This window comes from Spermophilus citellus, assembly GCF_964194105.1.
Source record: "Spermophilus citellus genome assembly, chromosome: 7".
NCBI classification, from domain to species: Eukaryota; Metazoa; Chordata; class Mammalia; order Rodentia; family Sciuridae; genus Spermophilus; species Spermophilus citellus.
The window spans coordinates 119,123,305-119,147,362 of record NC_138188.1 but is presented as its reverse complement, the minus strand read 5'-3'; the positions used below and the strand labels follow the sequence as shown (position 1 = coordinate 119,147,362).

General features: G+C 43.4%; 1 protein-coding gene across 7 annotated transcripts in view; it reads left to right on the top strand.

Moving 5' to 3' along the window:
• LPP (LIM domain containing preferred translocation partner in lipoma) overlaps nucleotides 1–24,058 on the top strand; it is a 654,410-nt gene that overhangs the window by 46,950 nt on the left and 583,402 nt on the right. For 5 of the 7 annotated variants that reach the window (XM_081302853.1, XM_081302852.1, XM_081302849.1 and 2 more), the window contains exon 2: nucleotides 22,930–23,043. The gene's annotated coding sequence lies outside the window, so the exon portion shown is untranslated. Of the gene's footprint in view, nucleotides 1–11,362; nucleotides 11,464–22,929; nucleotides 23,044–24,058 lie in introns of those variants that run through there. The other 2 variants (XM_081302850.1, XM_081302855.1) reach the window with 2 other exon arrangements.

Sequence of the window (24,058 nt, the reverse complement as noted above, 5' to 3'; positions counted from 1 at the left end):
TATGAACTAAAAGACAGAGATGGGACGAGGCAGGGGGTGATCTGGCCTCTGCATTTTCCCATTCTCATCTCACTAATCCATGTGCCCCTGGAATGTATCTGGATTCTCCATAGCCTCCACGACTTAATACTTTTTCCTCATCTGGAGCACCGCCCCCTGCCCTCCCAATCAGGGTCCCATGTACCGTTCAAGACTTTGTTCTCATACCCCCTCTAACCGCTGTTACCTCCACTTCTTCCATGTTAGGCTGTTTGTTGAACTTGGCTGCCTTTCTTAGAGGGCAGGAATTATTCTTTTTATTTTTATGTCCTCAAGCGCAAAATAGGCATTTGGGAGTTATTTGTTGAACAAATAAATGTGAAACAATAAAGAGTAAAGAGAAAGCATTGTGGGAGCTGTGATGGAAATTCTAGCCTGACGGGGTGGGAACAGGGAGGGTCCTGGAGAGGTGGCCCTTGAGCCTGGCCTTCTAGACTGGTGGTATTGAGGTGGGAGGGAACAGAGGAGTCTTTAGTGGCCATCCTCAGTGTGCTGGGTTCTACGGGACACGAGGATATCAAGTAGGCCTGCCCCTCTGCTCAATGCCATCATCACCAGAGTAAAATGAGGGTAATGTCACATGTCCCTTTGGGGTAGTGTCTGTCGTTTGTTCCTAAGCTGGGTTATATAACTCAGGAAAGCCTCGTTCCCCCAGCATACCGCTGGCACAGCAGGCAGGCACCCTAGTCCCTGCTTGAGCCACCTTGGAGGAGAGGAATGCAGAATGGTTGCTTGTGTTTGCTTCTTTCCCTCTCCTTCGGAGCTGGTGCAGCCTTTGTGGATAACAGAGAGGTGACCTCAGTAGCCTGAGAAGGAAGAAGCGCAATGAGTCATCTCAGGTCCTAATGAGGTACATGGGGGACCCTTCCTGAGAATGAGGGTCAAGTGAGGTCGTGCTTTGCCCGGGGTGAGTTTTGCCTTGGGGCTTCAGGCAGCACTGGAGCAGAGCTGAGCTAATTTTACCCACAGGAGCTGACTGTGCTGAAAGGCAGGGCTTATGACATTGGCCTTATCATCCTTTGATGCCCAGAAATCTCCCAAGGTACAACCCCGTTATGTCTGGGCTGCTTTTTTCCCCCCTTCCAGTTAAATACATTTTTCCATTAGATGTGCATATGGGGAAGAGGAATGCTGAAGTGCAGAGAGTTCCAGATTTGGGGAGAAGGCCGTGGAGTTGCATTTTGGCTCTGCCTCTTCCCCTTCCTTAAGAGACATCTGACTATGGGCCAGTTTTCTAATCTCTCTACATTTCCTCATTTGCAAAATAGGACCTAAACCTATGTCCTAAGATTGCTCCCAGCTTGACACTCTTGGTGATGCTTAGCTAATACTGCATGTATTCACTGTCTCAGCTGCCTATTCCTAGTGTTTCCTAGGAGGAAGGTGTTATTGCTGTCCGTATCCTACATGTAAGGAAACATGCACAAGGAGATTAGGTAACTTGCCTCAGGCCACCAGTGAGCACTGACGGAGTTGGGGAAATGGACCCAGGCCAGAGATTCCAGGGACCACACTCTTAACCACAGTACTTTGCACCCTGAGATGATAAAGCTTTTGGCCTCTGCTTAGTATTTTCTAACTACCTCCTGTGTATGAGGCCTTGGGCTCCACACGTTGAGTAAGAAAGCAGAGAAACTGTGTTCTTTACAGAATTGAGCTTGCAGTTGGAAGCCCCCAGGTCAGCCCCGGAGTTCAATGGTGGATGTAGTTTAGTATCTGATGTTGCAGGCACCAGATGTAGTGACCCTTGGCCATTCTCTCATCTCATCTTCACAAGCCCTTCAACAATCAGTCATTATCATACCTATCTTACAGATGAGCAAACAGAGACCTATAACATTCCTCCTCACACTTTCTGAGTAGACACAGACCAAGGCTGTTTGGTCTGTTTATATTTATCTCTTTGTTTTTTTCCATTAACTGTGCTGCCTCCCAAGTTGTTATTGTCACAGAATCCGCAACGCCTTTCTGCCTGCCCCTGGCAGCCTGGAGGAACTAGAGTCCATGAAGAACATGGTCATCAGTTAAGGAAGGTAGGTCTGTGTGATAACAGAAAGGTAGAAACAAAGGGATGGACTTGTTCCAGTTTTTCTTTGCTGTGTAACAAATTACCCCCAAACTCTCTAGCATATAACAACCATTTATTACGGTCACGCATTTTCTGGGTCAGAAGTTTGAACAGAGCTAAGCAAGATGACTTCTCTCTATAAGGCTGGAAGACTTGAAAATGGGTGCTAGAGGCATCTGAATGCTCACTTGCACATCAGCTGAGATGTTATCCACGTCAGAACATCTCTGTGTGGTCTCTCCAAGTGGCTCAGAGTTCAACGTAACTTTCTCATTGCATGGTGGCTAGTTTCCAAGAGCAAACCTTAAAAGGGTGGGAGAGAGGGAGAGAGATAGACAGAGGCAGAGAGAACGGGAAAGAAAGTGCAAGAGTGAGTGCTAGAAGATGTCAGGTAGAAGCTGGATCTCTGCGTTGTACTTCATTGTTTCCAGGGAAGGGGAAATAGAGTCCACATCTCACTGCAGCGGCAGAATTCCATAAGAGCATGTCAGGCTGGACATACTGCTGGGGTATGTTTAAAATCCACAGTGTGCCAAGGCCCCTTTTGGCTAAGGAGAACAGAGAGGGGAACAGACTTTTCTGGAGTCCTATGTTGTGGGCTATGCAGAGTGAGATGGGTCAAACATGAAGCAAGCAATGCCTTCGAGGTGCAAATCTGGAAAACAAAGACGCCAAGCTAGGAATTCTCAGGAAAATGTCAGTCCTTAGGCTATAAGGTGCTTCATTATATGTGGATTAGAGTTTCCGCTGACTATAAACTAGTTTGTGCAATTAGGATTAGCTTAGTAACCTATTAATTATTTCACTTTGAGAGTTCTAGGTCCGTTTGTCTCATTATAGTCAAGTGAGTTTTTTTTTCCCCCACAGAAGCAGGAGAGGTCTTAAATAGGTATAGACAGACATGGGTTTGGGGCAGATGAAAAATAGAGGAATGGATGGATGATTATTAATGGGTTCATTTTTTTTTCTCCTCCTGTATCAGGAATAAGTCTAGGAAAGGCAGTCCATGTAATTTAAGTGGAAAGGGAATGATTCAGGGAAAGAGGTGCTAACAAAATAGGCTGGAGCAGTGGGAGTCAGGATTTAGTCCATAGCCTTGATCCAGGCAGAAGGAAGATAGGATTAGGAAGCCCCTGCTGAAACCTCTGCTGCTTGCCTCATCAACCCGAGTTGGGGACTGGGCACTGGACTGCCACATGGAGTGGCTTTTTGACTCTTACCACTCCATGCTGTAGATTGCTAGTAGAAATAGTAGCAGGACGATTTAGCTTCATCTCCACCTTCTTCTAACCAGGCTGAGAATCGGGGCATTTCATGTAGGTGTCTGTGTTCTAGTGAATCTCCATTAGAGGTAACCATCCTTTTAAGGGCATTTGAAAGTGTGACAGATAATTTTTTGTTGTCTCAGTCCCTGGAAGCCAGGCCACCACATTGGCATTTAGAGGTTGTGGCCAGGGATACATGAGACATAGAGAAAAATAGCTGCTTTTCTACAAAGGGCAATTTCTCTCCTGCTAAGAACTACTAATAGGCCTTGGAATATGTTTGCAATATGGATATTTGTTTTTGGGGGTGGAGAAGTAGCAGGTTAAACAAAGGGGACAGCATGAACTAAGAGTTCAGTCTGAATAAAGCAGACAATGTGTGCTGAGTGGTAGAGGAAGGGGTTTATGATGGGAATAAGTTGGGTGTGGGTTGTGAAGAAACCTGAACTATTAAATAAAGTCCCTGGATTTACTTTGTTGCCATTGGTAAGCCACTTCAGAACTGGAGCAGGGTCCTGGAGATACAAACCTAGCCTTATGTAATCGCCACGTACCATCAATTATGAGTTCTCCTTCTCCCTTCAATTATGTTTTTGAATGAGTGAATGCTCCAGTTAATCTGTGGTTTATAGGAGTTGGACTGCTTGATACCTGGGTTTTGTAAGATCTAGGATCCTGTGGTCTTGAAAGTCCTGGCAGTCAGCTTTTGGACTTTTGAAGAATACACAGAGAGGGCATGGTGGCAGATACTGTCTGCATATCCCATTAGGATTATTGTAGTTAGGTGTCAGCTGTAGAGAAGCAATGTCCTAAGAATCTTGAAGGACAGAGGATTCTTCCATGGACCTTCCTTGTGGAGCTCCTGGGCCAGGAAGCATGCAGGGGAAAACTGTGTTCACATTAGTGCTCTTACATCTTGAGCTTATTATTAATTGCCAATCAAACCAGCAATTTGCTGACAAGGTTCATGCGCTGTGACCATGATTGCAGTTGTTCTTGGGAGCGGCTTGCTGGTCTGCATGGAGATGGCTGCTGCACAGTGTTCCTGGTGCTGTCCTGTAGGGTCGTGGTGGCCTTTTGACATCAGGGTCAGTTCTTCTTCCTTCTTTTCACATGGGCTTTGGAGGTTGGAAGGGGAAGCTCAGTGATGAACTGGGCAATCATATATAGCATGTGAGACATTTCCTTGTTAGTTTCTCTCTAGGGTGGCATTTCTCAAGTCTTTGAGGTGGGAGAGAAAGGGTATATGAATGTGCAGAGTGACTTGAGAACTTACTTTCTGTGGATGGAGAAACTGGTTCAGAGAAGGAAAGTGATTTGCCCAGGGTCATGTGGTGAGCTTGCCTCTGGCCAGCACGGCACCTTTAGAACAAGCTTAAATTATACCCTGCTAAGGGGGAGAGCGTGCAGAGGCTCTGGAGCCAAAGGTTGGCATGTGGCTTCCAGCTCAGCCACTTACTATAAAATTTGTAAAATGAGTACCTTGATTATATCTGATAATAAACATTCAAATAGGTAAGGCATAGGAAAAGCATCGTTAACTACAAAGAAATGTACAAATTTCTTATGGTGATCTGGATGTTTATGGCTGATAAATGGTGGGACCATCTTCAGAGAAAGGATAGGTCAGTGAGAACACCACTGACCACACCCCAATCACAGAGCACCCCCAAGGGGTGCAGAGCTCATTGTACCAGCAAGAGATTTTGTACCTGTGAAATCTGTTCTGTACAAAATTTTGGTGAGATGGAAGATGGGATTGTTCTCATCCTGATTTTACAGATAAGGAAATTGAAGGTCAGAGAACAGAAGGGATTTCTGAAGCCACCCAGCTAGCTGCGTGGAAGCTGGGAGTGGGGATGCTGATGACCTCGAGCAGTGATTTTTTTTTTTTTTCTCAAACTCCTTTTTCACCTTCCTCTGTTCCTCCATTTGTTGTTATTCCAGAGATTCCAGACACAAACTGTAAGACTTTGGGATGCAAAATGTGTTGCTTTCAGTAATTCTTTGTGGCTGGTCGTGCTGTTTGTTCAGGTTGAACATGTCCAGAAGAGCAAGGGAACAAAGAAATGGGCCCCTGTTGCTAGCTGAGCATCTTTGCCCTACCTGCCTTTCCATATGCAAGCTAAAATATATTTATAGATGGGTGATCATAATGTAGCATTTATTGTAGCAATCTGCTAATCAGTTTACTAAACTGGTTAATTCCCATAGAAGCCTTTTGGGGTAGATACCAATAATATTTTCTCTTTTACAAGTGAGAAAACGGGTTTAGAGAGATTAAATAAATTGCTTGAGAGAACCTAGGTCATAAATAGACTGTAATCTAGATTTTCTAATTGGAGACCTGCCTCTTCTCTGCTACAACCTATCCACATTGCCTGTCTCACAGGTAACAGTGTAGAGTGGCTGTTAAGCAGGTACGTTGCAGACCTTGGAGTTACTGGAATTGGAGCCCAAGGTACTTTGAAGAGCATAGAAGGCTGATGGTTTTCAAGTCATGCTACCCTGAGCCTGAGACTCCAGGAGTAGCCTTGGGGTTGGGGTGCCAAAAGAGGTGAGAAGTGGAGGGGAGAGGGGAACACTAAACAGCTGAGAAGGAAAAATTTTGCTGGTAGGAAAAAAAATTTCAAAACCATTGTGGTAGCCCATACCTCTTTTTATTAAGGTAGAGTCACTTGGCACAAGCCACAGGCTGTGCCTGGTCCTCGGGCTGAGATCCCCCAGCCTAGAATTCCTCCTTTAACTCTGTGGCATTTTGTTAGAAGCATCCCCTTTATCTCAAGTTTCCATCTTTTTTTCTTTTCTAAGGAAAAGTTTGTTCTGTCAGAGTTCCATCTGAGACCATTGGTGGACCAGTGGGAGGTTCAGGTTCTGAGTAGCTGCACAACCTGCAGGCTACCCCATGTGCAAGGTCATTGACCTGCATCTGTCAACCTGGCTGTGTCTTCCATTTGGACCCTGGGAACCTTGCTGAGATTGGTTCTATTTCTGTGCAAAGATGTGTTGAGATTATAGTCGGTATTGCGTTATTTTACTGCCCTAATTTCCAAAGACATTGTCCATGTAAATATGTGCAACTATTACGTGTCCACTGTGTGCATGTTGCTGAGAACCAAGTCAGAGTTCCTGATGACAAGGACCTGGAGGGAAGACATCAGCAAATAAGTTTTGCCAATTATTTTTGGAGACAGTTATGTTTGTTATATATGTTTATTATGCATGTTAGTTATGGGAAGAGGATTTCATCTCATACAAATAAAATGGGCAGAATCTGATCAAGGGGAAGAAGACAGATAATAGTCTAGAATTGTAAGGGGTTGAGTTTGTACTGTGGGTTAGTTAGTTCTGGGCTCTCGCATTACTGTTTTTGGAACTTATATACTTTTCCTTTTCTTTAAGCTTCATCCTTATCTGTGATATGGTTATCAGACTGCACAGCTCAGAGGGGATTAAATGAGATAGTATATGTTGAGTAAACATTCATTAAATTGTAGTTATTAGTTGGCAGTGAGTAGTTCATTATTTTTTAACTTCATCAGTGGTGTGATCAGAGTTTTGATTCTCAATACTCTGCTTTTAGAGATAGAGTACAGTCACCTCAGCCCACAATATTAAACTTCAGTTCATGTTTCTAGCATCCTCTGTTTCGACACCCATCTGCACCTCTCTCACTAGTGGCCCACCATCCTCAGAACTTGGCTCGAGCCTTTTTTTTTTTTTTTTTCATGGACATAGCTTCTCACTGCCTGGATTCCCTCTGATCCTTTCTCTCTGTCCCTGCCCTGCCCTCTTTTAATACCTATCCCCATAGTAACCGGCCACTGGGAGGGAAGTCACAGAACTCGAGGGGTTCTCCACATCTTGTCCTCCATCACAGTCAGTCTCCATCTTGCAGGAGGTCTGTGAGCTCTTTGAAGTTATGTGCATCTCACAGACCTTTTTGCTGTAGTATCCCTGGGCATCCAAGTGCATACACATAGTAGGCACATGTCTCTGCAATAAATTAATGTAGTGCTTTTCTTGTATGTTCAGCACATGGAAGCAAATGATAAAATGCAAACCAGAAAACAGTCATCATTGAGCTGTGTGCTCCTCAGCCTTGGGAATGAATTTCTGGGGAAGATCTGGCCTTCCATAAATGACAGCAGTAACTTGGCTCTTTGCAGGGATTGAAGAGATTCTTGACAACTAGCTCTTTAGGAGAGGCCTGAAGGAATCCAGAACAGCCTTTTTGTACTCTCAGGTCTCCTAGGGAACCCCTGGCCCAGGTGATCTCCCGCAAGACCTCTGGTACGTAAATGAGTCTCATCTGCGGCCCAGCCTGCTGCCTGGGATGCCAAAATTCTAGATTGAACCTCCATGAACTGGGCTGGGAAGCTTAATGGATTGGAGATTATTATCATTTTGGTATCTGCAGCTTGAAATATCTTGTGCCCTTGATTAATTCATGCTTGGGCGCTTCCTCATGTTCTCTGGTAAATAGCTATTTACTGTACATTTATTTCCCCATGGGCTTATTTCAGCGAGACTGGAGCCTGTGTTTCTAACAGCTTCTCCAAGGAAAACATGGAAGGCCACGGTTCCGGAATTGAGAATCTCAGGGGGTCTTCCAAATGTCCATCTCTATTACCTCTTTTTGGCCCAGCGTTTGCTTTTAGCTGAAAGGGGAGATTTTTGTCTTGAGCTGTCCTGTAGCCATATGTGACTTGGAGTTTGAAAATCTGACAGCTGCTGCTGAGCTTTGAAGTGCAAGAGTGAGCATCATGTAGACATAACCCTGGCGAACTTCAGATCCTTCTCCTGTAATTCCCAGAGCCTTCATGTTTCTTTGTCTTGTGAATGACCTCACTGTTTTTTGTATTTGTAATGGAATGCACAGTCATTTACAAGTAATCACACAATAATCCCTTACACTTTTATAATGCCTTACCCTTTTCCACAGGGCTTTCTCTCTCATTATCTCATTTGATCCTTATAACCACTCTGAGGGGGAGGAAGAGTCGCTCTTTTAATCTCTAATTTTCAGGTGTACAAACTGAGGTTGAGAAAAGTTAAACAGTTAGCCAGAGGTCAAATGGTGTGGAGCAGATTTGGAACTTGAATCTCAAGTAGTCCAGCTGGTAAACCCAAGCTCTTTTTTTGTGTGTGTTCTTTTCATCTCTTCCTGTTGGTGTGACCTTGAGAGTATACTTAACTTCTCTGATCCTCAATGTTCCTGATACTATCCCTAAAGGGAGTTGTCAGTGAGAATTAAATGAGACTGTGTGGGAAAGCATTTAATGCAAGGGAAAGCATACTATTAGTGTCAGGCATTGTTTTTACTACATGAACGTTGAATTCAAATACTGTGTTAGAATAGTGGATGAAAGGAACGTTTCCCCCCTTTTGTTTAAAAAAAAAATACTGAGGTCCAGAATTGTGCTAGAGTCATCAGAGATCACAGGCTTCCAACCCTGTGATTAGCAAATTGACTGACCCTGCTGCTTTACTTTCGGATCCTGAGAATCATGTTGGCAAGACCTCTTTTCCTACAGGTCTCTCATTTCTCTCTTACTGTTTTGTCTTTGGAACACCTTTGTATCCTGTGGACAGTTTTAGGTCTGGCAGCTCTGGAGCGCAGTAGTGGGGAGGTGGGAATGGGATCTGCATCCCTGAGCTGCATCCACTAAAGGCGGGATCATGGTACTGTAGATGCCATGGTAGAGGTAGATGAACGACTGTTCTCGAAGGTCAGTCTTATTTAGCTTTCTCACTAGTACATGTGACTGGATTTTACAGAATATATCTCACGAGTGCACGTGGCTAGCAGGACGAATGCTGAATGGGTTGCTTAGCAGTAACACATTGGAAAACCCCAAAAAGACTGTATTTCAAGTTGGCAGCAAATGCAAGAGGAGTCAGCAGTGTGGTGTGGTCAGGAGAACAGCAGGAGTGATTGAGGGCTAAAATCTGGGAGAGCTTTGTTTCTGTATATGTATTCACCTACGAAAATTCCAAACCAATGAGACAAGCATTGGTTGACATATGGTCCTAAGAGGCAGAACGAGGAGCAGGAGGTTGAAGGCCAGGGAACCAGATTTTGACTCCATATAAGGAAGAACGTTCTGGTGGAAAGATGGAATTAGCAGCTGTAGGAGATAATGATCTCTGCCTCACAGAGACCTCAGGGATACCATGGGGGGATTCATAAACAGGCATTGGGCCAGAAGCCTTCGGCCAGGAGGAAGAGAGGCACACATATCTGAAGGAAAGTGAAGAGTCCCTTTGTAGATGTGGAAACTGAACTCCAAATGTTTGCAAAATGGAGGGTAAATGTAGAATCGTTCATTCTGGTTTTTATATCCATCCCTATGACTCACTCCTTGGATCTTGGGTTTTAGAGCTTCCAGGTGCTATGCTACTATTTTCTGTAGAATATGCTCCTTATATTGAGAGAAACTCAGGATTCCTGGGAGAACGAAGACTATTCCTTTACTGTCTTCCACCTACCTCCTAGGCCCCCTGGGAGGGTTGCAGTGTCTAGTATTTTTTCTGTACTAGTATTTGTATACTTTTGGCGTGTGGTGGAAGGTTCTTTGACCCGGTTTCCTTACCTATCTTAATGGTCACTTGTATTTGTTAATTTGTTAAACATGCAATAAGTGAGATATATTTGTGTGTGACCTACTTGTTAAAATATGAAACAAGTAATCAAATTAGTGTGCGATGACAATTTAGATAGAACAACTAGAAACTGCTTTCAGAGCACATAGTTGGATAATTTGGGGATATCTACCCAATTTGTGGATGAATACCTGTAAGCCACAAGGGAAGAACTGACTGGGACAATGTCAGGATGAGTGACTTTCTGGGGTTTAGGGCTTGGGTCCCCTCACTCCCTGCCCAGTGCTGTTTGTTGATTGAAGACTCCCTGGGGTGAGAACCCCTGTAGGTCTAAGAGCCAGGAAAAGGGAAAGGATGCTGAAAAATGGTCCATCTGAGCCCGAGAAAACCTTTACAACCAAGAGTAGATCAGGATCACCCCAAGACATAGAGCCACGGGGAAACCAAGAAATGGTGGTTGGGTTCCCCTCTCTGGGTAGACCCCTGCTTCCTCACACGTCTGTTTCTCCTCACCCCCCCCCCACCAAAAAAAAAAATCTCTCTCTCCTCCCTCCCCTCTCCCTCCTTCCCTCTTTCTCATTCTTTCTCTTCACTGGAGTCATTTTTAGATGAGATTCATTCCTGACTGGCTTCACTGGTTCAACTTGCTCCTAGAACACTTCATGGGACCTCAAGGTCAGAATTAATTTTACGAATTAAACTGGGCAACTCACAGTCCTCTGTCCAACAACAACAAAGTTCTGTTGATAGTCTGGTTTTATTCTGCAACCTCAAGCCTGCTGTCTGCTCCGTGAAGAACTCATACTCTTCTAAATTCCCGAGAGAGTCAGGGATAGGTCCTGTAACAACTCCTTTCAGTGCCCTATGTACCGTGGACTAGGTTCCTGGCAACCAGCTCAGGAGCATCACTGAAAATGCTGCCTCCTTCCCTGGATGAGTAAATTTATTTCATATTGTTGCATTTTGGATGGTCCCATTCCTAAGGTGAATTTAAAGCCCTCAAACCAGTCACTTCCTTGGAGGCTTTCTCCTGTGGCAGGACGGTATATGGAATTGAGACTCCCCTTCTGTGGGGGTTAATAATTTACTCTCAGTAAGGAATTCTGTCTTCAGTGGGGCATGTTCTTCAAATGCCAGAGGAGAGAAGGGTGATTTTTCTGACATCCTCTAGCCTGCTTCTCCATATTTGGAAATGTTTACCCACCACACTGATCTATTGGAAGAGAAGGTGGTGACTCAGGGTTTAGGAGAAGCAGGATTTGAATTCTTGTTTCCAGAAACAAAGTCGCCCCCCTCCCCCTGTCCTGCCCTGCCCCCTCCATTCCTCTGCCCCTTGTTCTGGAGGTTGAGGAGAGAATGTCTCAGTTCTGCTCCCCTTAGGCTTCGGGACCACCTCCTGGCTGTGTCCTGTTCTGGGACTGAGGGCCTGGGAGAGGGAGTGAGGGACAGCAGAAGGCAGCAGCTTGTGGGGCCTGCCCTCCTCGCGTGAGTACATCATCGTTGCCAGAGAGCATGGTGTTTCTGCCTGGGACTCAGGGCTTGCTTGCATGGTGATGGGAGATATTGCTGGGAATGCCGGCTGTTTTAATTTGGGGTGTGGACAGCTGCTTTCCCAGGAGAGTACTTCTCACAGTGGGACTAAGAAAAGGGATCTGCCTGAGGAAAAATTTGATTTATATTAAAAAAAAATTTGATTTATATTAAAAAAAAATTTCCTCCCACCTGAGGCCTGGCTTAAGTTGGATAGAAAGGTAACTTGGTAACTTGGAAGTATTGTGTGTCTGATCACCAGGGCTAGAGCATCCAGACAAGAGATGTTTATAGACACAATCAGAAGGAGTGGTTTTATGTTGAAAAAGAGTTATGGTTGGAATTAAGAGAATTCACAATGTGTGTAGCATTTGTGTGGTACCCAGGGTCTGGAATGAACACCTTGCATGTGAGACATTGTGTAGATTTGATGGGTTGTCAGAGTTGGAAGGAGGCTGAGAGGTTATTGGTCCATCTGTCTTATTTTACAATGTGATAAGGGGCGGAGCAGCCCAGGGAGCCTGGCGAACTTTCCCCAAAGACCCATGGCTAATTAGGTGGGACTGGAACCCAGACCTCCCAATTCATTGTTCTTCCACCAGACTAAGCTGTTGTCCAGACAAGGAAGAGGAGGATGCCCATTTACAGATGAGGAAATTGAGAGATGCTAGACTTATCCACACTTACTGATCTAGTTGGTGAGAAATTGAGGACTAGAGCCTACTTCTCTTAGTTCAAACCTCTTTTCATTGGTGATATGGGCTTAGATGTCTGAATTTGTTTCTGCCTCTGTTTTTTATTTTTTTAGTTATTATTATTTTAAATTTATACATGACAGCAGAATGCATTACAATTCTTATTACACATATAGAGCACAATTTTTCATATCTCTGGTTGTATACAAAGTATATTCACACCAATTCATGTCTTCATTACATGTACTTTGGATAATAATGTCCATCACATTCCACCATTAAATTTTACTCTTTTTTCTTCTTTGGTTTCTGTTTAACTTTTTCTTCTTTTGTCAGCGTTGTTTAAGGTGACCTTTTCATCTCCCTTGCTGCCTATGTCTTTTCTTTCCCCAAAGGAGATGACAGCTTGTCCAAAAGGCAGAACTGAATAGTGTAGACTTTTATTTCTGTTTCATCTGTGGCAGTGAAAATTATGCATAGGCCTTGAAAGAAATCGAGCAGGGCTTTCCAGCTAAGTCCCTACTGCTAATAAAACTTCAGATTTTGAGAATTCTGGAGTATTATTCCCTTTCAAAGATGACCCCTGATTTGGACTAGATTTTAAACACACTTGTGCAACATACACACAGAGACCACATGAGCACTAATTTAGCCTGTTCTGATGTGAACAAAGGAGGACCAAGACTAAGAAGGCACTGCCCTATGATGTCCTCTCCCACTCTGATTTTACATGATGAGCAGCTCTTTGTGGTGAGCTCAGTTTCTGATCAACTTGGTTCCTTTTTCTCCAAGGCTGAACCCAAGCAGTTTGACTTCCAAATTCATGTGCTCAGGAGCAAGCAGATATTAGATATTAGCTGTGTTGGTGGAATCACTTTGATGCCAGTGGCTTTCTGTGGCACCGGTCATAGAACAGTGGAAGTGTGCTGAGTTCTGGATTAGTTCTGGCCAATGTTGAAAGGAGGGGAAGCTGCTCTCTAGGCTGCTTTGCATCTGGAAAGAACTTGCATGGGATTCCTAAGGCCCTGTGCACAACCTGTCTCCTCCTCTGCCCATCTGAGGCTGGCATAGATATAAGCTCTGCTTATGAAGTGGAACAAAACTGCCTTGAACAATGGAGGTTTGGGGGCACTTTGTGCTGTGGTGCTGAGGACAGGGCCACTAGGAGGTCAGCGCTGGTAATACCAGTGTGTGTACTAATGCAGGTAATAGGGACAACTGGCACAATTGCTTGCTTGCTGGGTGCCCATCACTGGGCTATATACTAAATGCTTATTAAATCACCTCCATAGCTGCCTAAGAGTGGGTTCTATTATTATTTTAGTTTAGATTTTGATGAAATACACTTAAAGTAAAATTGAGCATCCTATTTCTAATATACTGTTGTGTGGTGTTAGGCACATTCACTTTGCTTGTATAATCAATTTCCAGAACTTTTCATCCTGTAAAACTGAGCCTCTGTACACACAATCAGCAAGCCCCATATCCCCGTGCCCCTGGCAACCAGAACTCTGTATTCTGTCTGTGTGACTTTTCTAAGGACCTCATCTAAGTGGAATCATACAATATTGTGTGTGTGTGTGTGTGTGTGTGTGTGTGTGTATGTGTGCATGCCTGGTTTACTTCACTAACCGTAATGTCCTCAAAGTCCATCCTGTTATAGCATGTGTCAGAATTTCTCCTTTTAATAAGGTTGAATAATTAAATATTCACTGTACGTATATGCCATACTTTGTCCATTTATGTATTATTATTGATTTTAACCTGCATCTTATAGGAGGTAAGATGTATGCATTTTATAGGAAGATAACTATGGCTTTGAGTAGTTAAGTTGCCCACAGTCACAGTCACTAGTGACTTGGCATTTGAGCCCAAGCAGTTTGACTTCCAAATGCATGTGCTCAGGAGTAAGCAGCTATTAGACCCTTGCTAGTGAGCGAGTGTCAAAACAGGGTGCTGCTCAACCGGATAGTGAGAACTCCTCACACATTGCTGTGACATTTCAATAAACTCAGTGTTCCTAAGAGCTATAAACAGGTATTTTGCTTGGTTTTGTATTGGCCTCTGGGTCGCTCAGAGCCAGATTTGAATTCTTCCTTTCACAAATGGTATGAGATTTATGTTCGTTCTTCTTGTAGCCCTCTTACTTTACCTTACTTAACTCTCTCTCTTCCCCACTTTTTTACATTAAGAAAAATTATGAACTAGATGCACCATTTGTCAGGTACTTAGTCTGCCTTCTTCCAAAAAAGGATTCAATGTAAATAAATGGCGTGGTATGCAGTTGTGTGTCCTATCCCGTCTGCAGCATGGTAGGCAGAGGCAGGCTAGGACATGTTTCGTTTGGGCAGTGCCCTGCTCTTTTCTGAGGCTCACTGATCTCACTCGGAGGATTAGGTTGCTGCTGATGACATTGAACACTCAGACTGCTCAGAGCCCTCCATTAAACACCCCTCAGGTTGACCTCTGGTTCTGCTGACACTCCTGCAAGACAGGTGCTGTTCCCCTCCTTTCATTTGTGAGAAAACCAAATCCTGGAGAAATGAGAGAACTTTCCAAGATTGTGTTCCTGCTTAATGATCCTGGTCAAGATGTCATCCCAAGATGTCAGCCACAGCATGGGCTACTTTCCTTGAGGTCATCTGTCATGTTTTTCCTGTCTGTGCCATGCATTCATCTAATTTCATTAAATCTTTATTGTGTCCCACTTCTGTGCCTCAAACCCTTCTAGGCAGTGTCCCAGAACAGGCTTTAGAGGGAAAAGTTAAATGCACAAACCAATGATCCCTTGGAACTTACACTTTAGAAAGGTGGTGGTGTGGGGAGGGCAGATAAGAAATGAAGAGAGAATTAAGAGGTTATGATCAGCAATCCGGAGGAGAATTCACAAAGGGCATAGGATGGTAAGTGTGGAGTGCTGTAGGTGGTGTTTAAGCTGAGATCTGAGTGACAAGGAGTCTGCCCTGCAAACACAGGGGGAGGCCATTCTGATGGTGGACAGTCCATCAGTGCAGATCTGTGAACTGGGAGTCAGTGTGTGGCTGTGGCAGCAGGTCAAAGGCTGCACGGGGAGAATCGGGAGAGCAGAGTCAGTAGGAGCTACTGGATGTTAATCAGGTAGAGACCTGAGTCCAGGGGGACCATCTGTATTATATTTTATAGGGGCAGTTGCATTGTAAGGAAAGGGCAAGAGCAGAAGTAAGAAGGCTAGCAGGGGGCTGGTTCAAAACCTAGTGAGAGGCGGTTTACTCTGAGGAGGGCTCTAGCAACCAGGCAGGAGAGAAGCAGATAGGTTCACGACATGTTTTGGAGTGATTGTCAATTGTGATTTTCTTCAGAGAAATGGTAAGCTGAATTGACCCAGATGGAAGTGGAAGCACGTGCAGTTGGGGTTGCTCAGATGCGCGGCTGGAATTCTGGGACCCAGGAGTGTGTGTGCTCCCTGCTTTGGTTTCTAACCCTGAGCTTCTGGCCTAGGAATAGAGGGCAGTGGCCTCTTACTTGACTTTCTGGCTAAGAGCTGTTGGAATGCCCCCAAATGAGCCCTGCAGAATGTGCTGCTTCCTTTGCTCTCCCTGGGTATTTTTATAAAGCATTCTTTCCCACCAAGAATGTGGAACTTTTTGAGTGATGTTGACTTTATGGGATTTATTTAACATATTCCTCTTTTTTTTTTTTTTTTTTTTTTTTTTTGTGCACGGCTGGGGATTGAACACAGGGACTAGTGTGTGCTAAGCACATATTTCATCCTGAGCTACATCCCCAGCTCTTATTTGTTTCTTGGCCTGTCCTCTTTTCTACAGCCCCACTCAAAGTCTCTGTAGAAATTTCTATCTCCACCCCCTGCCTCCTGGGATGGGCCAGGGAGGCTTGGTGGGAGCTCCTCAGGGCTTCAACACACTACCAAGGCTAGACGACTGTGGTTGGGTAGGGCACCTCCCGCCTCCCAGCCTTCATTTGCATTTGAATTTCTACTTGCTGGCCCTTCTCAGCTCCCTTAATTCCTTCTCTTTTGCAGTACTGGAGATTGAACCCAGGGAGGGCTCTATCAGAAGCCACTCTCAGCTCTTTTAAAAAATTTGAGAGTTTTGCCAAGTTGTCCAAGCTGGCCTCCAATTTGTGATCCTCCTGTCTCAGCCTTATAAGTTGCTGGGATTAAAGGCATGTGTCCCCATACCTGGCTTGTGATTCCTTTTAATGGGATGGGCTTTCCTGAAAATATTCCATTTTTTAATGTAGAAACTGGTCTCAGAGAAGTTTGGGAAATTAGTCACTGTAGTGACTGAGTCTGGATAGAGAATCCAGGACTCCTAAGGAGCCCTGCACTTCAGCCACCAGGACAAAGCCACCCTGCATGTGACCTCATGCCCTTGATTGTCCCTTGGTCATCTTGTACTACAATTGGCTTAAGCCTAGAGATCCTCAGAGATCATAAACAAAATAATCTAAAAATCAATCCCAAGGCTTCTTCCACACAGTCTTCAAATCGTTTACAGTGTTAAGTTACAAGGGTTTCTCCAAAAAAAAAAAAAAAAAAAAAAAAAAATCAATTTAACTTCATCTCTTTTGTTTTTGCTCACTTGAGTTTCTTTTTAAAACTTCCTTCATGTTATCCATTCAGTCAACAAACATTTATTGAGTTCTTACTGTATGCCAGGCATTGTGCTAGGTGCTGGGGATTGATTCAAAGATAATTTGGAGGCGTATGGAAGGGGAGTGGATAATTACAGCACAGTGAGATAAGTGCTATAATAGAGGGATATATAAAGAGCTAGAAATAGCACTATGAATAACATCTCTGAACAAATTGCCTTCTTTTTTCCTTTTGGATTATTCCCTTATGTATATTGCCCAAAGTGGGATTACTGGGTCATTTAAAAGATGAAAACAATTTGGCACAAAAAGATGTAATGACTTGTCTGGGGAATACAGCTCAATTTTCAACAGGGGAAAAAATTGTTGACAACTCCAGATTTAGACCACTTCTCTGGGAGAATTGGACAGTTGTTATAGTACCTCTATCAACACGGCAGCTTTCAGGAGGAGGGGCACCTATTCTAAACATACCGGCTCACATGTAGAAATCCACGTCCCCGTATTCAGTCTCGCAGCTGAGCCGTTCTCACAAGAACCTAGCGCGCTGAGTATTATTGTCTCCATTTTACAAACGAGCAGACAGTGCCCATGTTAAAAGGAAGCACTCTGCTCGAGATTCCATAGCTAATAAGTGGAAAATCCAAGAGTGGAGTGCAGTTCCTTTGATTCTGGGATTTCCATCCCATTTTCCATGCTGTGTTCACCAACTGGAGGAATTTGGGCCCCGATGGGGGCCTGGAATTTACTTAAGGAGCCCCAACAACTTTTTTCATGAAATAGGTGTTGACTTTCTTATTCAAAAAGTCAAAGCCAAGGAACAGTTTCCCTTTGTCTGACCCCCCCTCCCCCCCAAAAAAAAACAAAAACCCAGGGCCCATTATTCCTGATCCTTACCTGGGTCCTTTGAGGCTATTTTCTTAGCCCTAGCACTGGAGCAGAGATCCCAAGTAGAACTGACCATTGCCACAGATCTACTTTGAAATGTATTTTTTTTCCCTAGTATTTAATGACCTTCAGCAAAGATTCCCTGTTCCTAGTATCAAGAACCTCTCATAACTGAACACTAATACCTGTCCACCATGGACTTCATTGATAGCCCTGCTCACTCATCCTTACATCAGATACATTCCCTGCCTCTCTTAGAGAATACCCTACATTTTCTTACCTCCACGCTTTGACTCAAGATGTTCTGTTAGTCTGAGATGACCTCTCCCATCTCTACCTGCAGAACTTTGGCTCTTCCTATAGACTTCTGTGTAGATGCCATCTTCTGAAGAAAGTCAGCCCAATCCCCATCTGCTCCCACACCATCCAATCCCTTGCACTAAATGTGATTTCCCTTTCTGCTAACTCACACCACAGTTGTGAGGCAATAGAGTATAAATGTCTGGTGCATATGGACATGGGATCTAGATTTAGATCCTGTGGTGATGTTTTCTAGCTGTCAGTTAACTTATGTGAACCTGAATTTCTTCAGTCATCAAATGTGTATAAAGGATTACCCCATGTTATAGTGTGTTTTGAAAATTTGCTTTTTTATCTGTTCTTCCTTGGCATTTGTCCTCTCCAACTTTGTCTCCTCTCTCTAAAATGGGGACTTGCTTAAGGGAAGGAGAGTATCGCATCTTCCTAGGGCCTTGGACATATGGGAACTGCTATCAGGCACCTTTAAAGAGCAGAGATTCCATAAATCTAACGGTTGGCATTGCGATAGGCTCACTGCTGGGTGGGGGTGTGCGAGGCTTACTAGGAGCTCTCTAATTTGGATCTTGAGACACATACAGGACAAGTTGTACAGATGCTGGCTCCTACTTCTTGGGAGATAGAGGGAGACGGGCCCTAGACTTTTTCCTGAGTTGAGCTGGCTAGTGCTGGCAGATCCCTGAAAGCACAATTGTGTCTTAGTTGAAACAAAATTTGATTTCTTTCTAGAGTCTTCCACTTGTCTGTTCTGTGGGTGAGAGTTCCAGACTTAGAGGACAGGGTCAGTGGCAGAGTGGGTTAGGGGCAGCTCTGGGAGCCACCTTCTCTTCTGGGGAGGTGGTCCCTTCAGAAGCTCTCTCCAGACACCCCACCCTTGCTTTGCTTAGAGGCTGGCTAGGAAAGGGGGTTTATTTCTTAAGGTGATGACTCTACCATTTAACCTTCTCTTACATCATTTCCCAAAATGTGGCTCCTGAAGAGTCTCACAGTCCAAATGCTTTATCCCAGGACACGAAGTCCTCCATGTCCTGGCTACAGCATCCTTTCCAGCCTCACGCCCCGCCACATCCCTTCAGTCCTCTTCCACTGGCCTCCCCAGATTAGTCACTGTCCCTGAGAATACCCTGAACTCCTCCTCCTCAAGGCTCTTGCACATTGTGTCCCCTAAGCCCATTTTCTTCCTCTTCATATATGAAGATCCTCTTGAGTGTTCAGGCTCAGTTTAGAAGTCACATCGTCTGCCAAGAACTTCTAGACCCTGAATAAGACATGGGGTGGACCTGTACCTTTGTTGTCTTTTCATCCTGTCTCGTGGGCCAGCAATTCCCAGTGGTGTTGTGAGGTCTTGGAGAACTCTAGCCTGTCAAGCTCAACAGCTCTACCTGCTGTGGCCACACACTGCTTAATCAAGGACGGGAGGTGTTAGCACACATCTGCTGATGAGGGCAGGGAACTTGCCATCATGTCAGCTAGCAGTTACTCCAGAGGGGTTTTGGGGCCCAGTCTAGGCTTACTAACCATGATGTATTTGATCATGAGCCCAGCCATTTGAATTCTGCTTTTGAATTGGACTGAATATAGCTCATTCCTAACCTTTCCCAAGTCTGTTTCCCACATACTAGAAGTCTGCTTAATGCCAAGTCTCTGAGCTTTTAAATTCGCTTAAGAACATAACAGCAAGGTGGAATTCAGGGTGGATTTGCATGCTTCTAAGGTGAAACCTTTTACTTATTTGGAAAATGTGGCCAATATTTTTATCCCAAAGATCTTGAAATGTGAAAATGGTTTTTGTTTTTTTTTTGCGTATGTTTTTGTCTTCAGAATAACTGTCCATATCATAACTGTAACTGCAATTAATAAAACCTGTGTCATGGAGCTTGATTTTTTTTTTTTTTGAAGACCTGTGTTCAGATTTCAGCTTTATTACCAACTAGCCCCCAAACCTTGAACAGGTGCTTATCTCCCTGATCTTCACTTTGATCAGTGTGCAATTTGGGGGAAGTTTTCTCAAAGGGTTGATTGAAAGTTTAAATGAAATATTGATCAAGAAATTGAAATTTTTAGAGTGTGTGTTTCAAAAACTGGATTGGAAGCCATTTCTAAATAATGTTTTCAATAAGTTTGCATTTGAAGGAAAATACCAAGATAGAAGTTTGTCTTTGTGTATTATATTATGTTTTAAATGACAACATAAATGAATTTACTTTCAGGGGACACGTGGTATCTAATAGAACATAAATGACTTGTAATACTCAGTTTGAGAACAAATAAATCATAAGCATAAGCTTTGAGAAATTGTAGAAATCTTTGAAGGAGGCGAGCATGAATCAGTGTCTTGTGTGCAGCCTCTGTGTAGGACATTCGGAGTATGAAATTGTAGGAAATGGGCACTGCCCTCAGACTAGCAGGTGTTACGAGCCCTGTGCTACAAGTGCAGAGGCTTGGGCTCTGAGAGGTTAAAAATCATTTATGCAAGTCCAGCATTAAAGTCTTGAACTTCAAAGTGTGTTCTTGATGGCTTCTAGAAACCCCTTATATTTACAGATGTGACAAGTCCTGCCTTTACTTTGTTGATCCTTTTTCCTCTTCCTCCAGGGCAGCCACTAATTCAGGGCAGATAAGGCAGTGGAAACCTACAGTCTCATGACCCATCACTTGCTTAATAAATCTGGATAAACATCTTGACTTTTCCTGCCAAGTCTCTCTGCTCATGACATGTCTACTCTGTGCTCCTTTAGCTCTACTCATTCATCAGTCTTTACTCCTTTTTCGGAGAGAGATTTGCCCTTGCCCATCTCCACCTTAGTGGTCAAGAGTATATTTAAAAAGGGTTTCAAGTTTCTTAAAAAAAATGGTGGAAAAAGAAATTCACTGACTATTTCTTGCCATTTTCTGTGATTTATGGGCCACCATGTGGAAGAGGTAGCAGGGGGCTGGAAGTTAGTAGCCATGGATCTGACACTGACAAGAGAGAGGACTTGAGGCCAGCTCTTCCTTTTGCTTTCAGGACCTCAGTGTCTTCATTCATAAAGAGTGAGGGCCCTGCTAGGTGATTCCTAAGATTTTAAAATTCTGCATGTTTTCTGGTGTCAAAGCCATCAATTTCTGCGGAGCTGCGTAATCCTGCAGCTGTTTCTCTGATACTTTTCAATCTGTAGATTTAATCTATTCAACAATGTATAATTTTTTAAAGGGAAGCTTTTATAGACACTTCTGAAATGTAAGGGTGGGGGGGATAAATGGATGTTAAAAAATAGAAAACAACCAATTAAATAGTATATAGCATGTAATTCTCCTTGGAAACTTACCGCGAAATTGAGGAGCACTTTAACAACTGGTAATTTAAATTGCATTTGAACTCTGCTAATGGTTTGTTTGCATGGGAACTTCAATCATTTCACAGCGGTTCTTTAGCAAAGCTGCTTGTTCTCTTTATGGAAAAGAAGAAAAAAAATATTAAAAGAAGTTGACTATGGAAAAGTGAGACTGCTTTTGTTGGTACATGGAGGGAAGGCGTAGAATATGTGAATGGGACTTCCCGAGGGCCAAGGGTGGAGAGCTATTCCATTCTGTGAAGTTTAGAAATCTGGGAAGTCGGGTGTCTTTTGCTGCTATTGTAGAAACTGTTCTGATTTTATTCTTTCTCTGCAAGAAACGTTGGTTTCACGGGGCTTGGGAGAAGGGGGATTGTCTTTTTGTTTTCTATGAGATTGTACTGTCTAAGTTTGGCCTCCTAAGAATCCATTCCCCAGCAAATTCGAAATTGTGCCTCTCAGTGGAAATAATCTTGAGACTTCTGATGTTCTTGAAGACCACCAGTGTTGAGGAAAATCAACAGGGAAGATAAGGCAGTGGAAATTGATTAAACTCATCTTGATTAAACTTCATTTTCCTTATTTTATTTCTTTCTGCTCCTGGTGTGTACTGGGAGAACATTGATGCAGGTGTTCAGAGGCCTGGGTATATAAGTCTTGGTTTTGCTCCAAGACTTATTTGATCATCATATGGTCAAAGACCTGATTAATTCATGTCGTCTCTCAAAGTAAGAGGGCAGTAACCAGATCCAGTGGATCCAGCCCTAGACCACCTGCCATCCATGGTGGGCTCTGAATGGCCATCCTATCCTAGCTCCTAGGTTCTCTTCCTGGTAGTTGGAAGAGTTGAGGTGTACCATTTTTAAGCTCTTTCCCAACTTTGAATATATAACAGGGATTTGAAGACTGAATGAGATGATATACATGAAGCAATTGTAGGAGGGGGTAAATGTTTCCAATCACAGCAATAAGAATGGGGGTGATAGATTTTCTAGTATTTGAATTTCCCTTTTGAACACAAAGGAGAAGTTTTACAGCAGGTCCCTGCCCTGGAGTACTTGTGTGCTGGAATATACACTGCATAGTTCTTAGAAAAGAAGTAATAGTTCTTAATGAAATAAAACCTGTAATGAGAACTTACCAAGAGGTGTTGAGATTTTCCAGCTCTCTTTGGCTCACTAGCTCTCATTTTTCAGGCAAGAAGACTAAAGTTTAGAGATGTCATGAGGTTGCAGAGTTAGAAATTTGTTTCCAACTTATATTTCTTTCTTTTTATTTGGCATACTTAAGTTATTTTTTTTTTTCTTGTCTAAAATGTGTCTAATAGATCTGTCTCTTTCATTGCCATTATTGGGATGAAACCCTTTTTCCAAGAAATTTGAGATGTGAACGCTGAAGAACCACCCTTCTTTTTCCTCAACATTCTGAGAGAAAATAGTAAAATGGAAAGTGCTAGCAACTGATTTGGGTTTAGGAGGCGTAGAGGTAGGCCACTAGAGTTGTGCACTTCAAGCCTGGTGTTGTCGCTATGGTCAATCAGGCTTCACACACCTGGGGAATTCAGAAGCAGTAACACCCTGAGGATGTGTAAACACTCCTCTCATTTTCCACAGGTGTTACACGGAGACTCGGAGTTGGAAGTGAAGCCAGAATCCAGTCCGCCAATTCCCAGTCCAGTGCTTTTTCAACTGTGCACTCATTGGAGAGAAGATATTTTTCCTCAGTTGGTAAGTCCTACACAGAAAACAAGACATTTCTCTTTCAATGTGCATGATTTAATGAATTTTAAAATTCAGTGGTTTTCATGTAAAGCTTGGGTACCAGTAACTCGGATTCAGAAGCAGAGAAGACCAAAATGTCCTTCTGTTAAAAAATTGATTTTGTTGGCAACAGACAAGATATAATAATGCTAATAAAATGTGTGGCAAAGCAAAGGCAAGACTCAGCTCTTGGAAGGTGGCATGCGGAGAATTTGGAGGAAAATTTGGAGTAGTGGTGATTTTAGGTTGCCAGTAATTGTATTGCTTTTTTCTTTCTCTTTTGGCATGAAAAGAAGTGTTCTTGAAATTGAGAGACCAAAATGAAAATGTCAGGCAACAGTGATATGAGCATATGTGAGGAAAGAAAGCAATATTACTGTCTCTGTTTATTCCTTTATTCCTTTGTAAGGTGTGCCCTCTTTTGGGACCTCACTTTACTTTCACAACTTTTTGAGGTAGGGGAGGCTAGCTTTGCTTAGCAGAGGGGAATGAGCCTTTATGTTAATGAGCTTGGTGGAGTTCCATTGCCATGGCCCTGACTGTGACTTTTGTTGCTCACTAAGGAAGGAAAAGGGCCACCAGGTAAGGTTATCTTTCCCTTGCAACTTGGAACATCTGTGTTTAGTGGGTAGAGTAGAACATCGCATTCTTAAAAAAAAAAAAAAAAATGAACATGGCAAAGACGATCAATCACCTGAGCTGTGGTGAAAGCTGAGGGAAATAGTTGGGGAATTCTGGCTAAGGCTTCCGCTTAGGATTCTAGTTCTGTGGTTTCCATGTTGAGGGCCAAACCCTCTGTGCCCAAGCATTGGCATTATAGTGCGTAAATAATATGCTTCACCATGTTTGTGGTGTAGTTTTTCAAAACAGAGCAGATGCTGTTGTGATTGATAAAATGTAACTTCATTTAAAAGTGTGGCTGAATTTGTAGTTGGCATTTTGTCACTCTGTCTTTTTAATGAATGTGCAACTGACTTTCCAT